This window comes from Diaphorina citri, unplaced genomic scaffold (genome assembly GCF_000475195.1).
Source record: "Diaphorina citri unplaced genomic scaffold, Diaci psyllid genome assembly version 1.1 scaffold120, whole genome shotgun sequence".
Taxonomy (NCBI): Eukaryota; Metazoa; Arthropoda; class Insecta; order Hemiptera; family Psyllidae; genus Diaphorina; species Diaphorina citri.
Window position 1 is genome coordinate 153,231 of NW_007377557.1, and position 2,166 is coordinate 155,396.

The window sequence follows — 2,166 nt, forward strand, 5'->3', positions numbered from 1 at the left end:
ACATATCATCGTTATGGTTCTAAAAAATAAGGAACAAGGAAAATAACCTAAAATTTCAAGCTGCTACTTCCATAATATACTGAACAATTTATACATTATTACCATCACTCACTACTGAACCATTAGTTACCAGATTACCAGAAAGAAAGTAAAAGTTACTCACGTGGAAAATCTTACTTCTGCGCTGCGCCCAATGTGGTAAATGTAGGTAAACATGAACAAGTTATGATAAATGAAGTTGTATTATTGCTGTTATTAATTAGATGAAGTTAGAAGAATACCGTCCTCTTTGGAGTGTTTGGTCAAACTGGGGACTGGGTAGAAAATTTCAGTGAAAATTGACAGATGAAAGAAGACTTGGGCCTTGGTTGAATTTCTTTTCCAACGCGACTTCTCTCGTAATCCTCAAAAGTCTCCAAAATTCAAATTCATTTGCTCCAGGAGAAGGAGAGAAAGATTTCAGTAATGATCTCATCTGAAGAGGTTTAGATAATGACATAGGAATTGATAATGTTCCTACAAACTGAATCGTTCAGCGGAACATGAATATGTTGATCCTATCCCTCGTAATCAACTGAAATTCAGCTATTCTCATAATCCAAAGCTTGCAATCCAAAGTAATATTCCTTGTTTAGACCATCGAAGGCATCATTTAGTTTAGGTATTGTTGAAATCGAAAAGTTATTTTAACTTTATTGGACGAACTTGTGCACTTTTGAAAGTTGTGAGTTCCTATTTAAATTTGAGCCTTGGATTGTATTTTCTCATTTTTGGAGCGACACGGTTCCAAATACAGACCGTGTTTTAGTTGTAAGCGAGTATACCTACCTATAGAGGTACAAGATTCGGATAATGTTTGTAGACTTCTCTGGGTAAGAAGTGGCCGCCAATGGCATCCGGCCTAAAAATGTTCCTCTACCTTTGCTATCGATTTGGGCCGGTTGACCAATATTAACATGACTGCGGGTGAGTGAACGATAATCCGGAACGCCTATTCTATGTAGTAAAGGGAGAGGGGAGACCCTTTTGAAGACTTACAATGGATTTCACGAATATTTTTTCAGCCCCCAGAAGGCTTGTTAAGATCCATTCGATTTGTACAGCCTTAACAGGGCTGTTAAGGTAACAGGCTGTTAGGAGATAAAAAGAAGATTGGTGAAACTCACCCTTACTGTCTGAGTCTGAGATATTCCGTTTTACTATTTTCTTTTTCACGAGATAGGTAATGGTTTCTGGCTAAATGCATTACTGAAACTGTCAAACTAGATAGTTAGATACCTATAGGTAGATAGGTAATATTGAACCCGGATCCAAGGTCTTGGTGTCACCTAGGAAATTAAAGATATTTCAAGGTCTTCGAAAGCCTTACGGCAGAAAGCCACCAGGATGGCCAGAAAAGCCTTCCGGCAGAAATTTACCATGATTCTATTATCTTATTTAGTTCTTTTTATATAGGTACATCGTTATATGTAGGTAAATCGTCCTCACGTCCCGTCCTGTCATTATTTTAGGATATTAGGTATAAGAAATTAGTGGAGATGTCACTAACACTCAAATTTCCCAGTACGAAAGTCGTACGAATTTATATTTTTTCTCTCTCTCTCTCTCTCTCTCTCTCTCTCTCTCTCTCTCTCTCCCTCTCTCTGAATTTATATTTTCTCTCTCTCTCTCTCTCTCTCGTTATGCAACTGGAGCAGCCTACATCTGAAGAGGATGGTAATCTTCTTCTATATGTACCAATTAATTTTCCATCTACATTATTCTATTTTATATTTCTTGGATTTCGTCAAATATAAATTCTAAATTTTCATAAGAAAGGCAAGTAAGTACCCAAGTATCTAACTTGGAGACGAGATGGTAAGTACGTGAGATAGCATGGTATGAGGTTCACCAAACCGTGAAGAGGTATCTCGAATAAGCTCCACTTGAAATGGAAAGTGGTACTTGAATTCTAGCACTTCGCAATTCATTCAATGGGTAAATAAATCAGATGCACATCTTGCCCAAGTATCTAACTTGGAGACGAGATGGTAAGTACGTGAGATAGCATGGTATGAGTTTCACCAAACCGTGAAGAGGAATCACCCATAAGCTCCACTTGAAATGGAAAGTGGTACTCGAATTCTAGCACTTCGCAATTCATTCAATGGGTAAATAAATCAGATG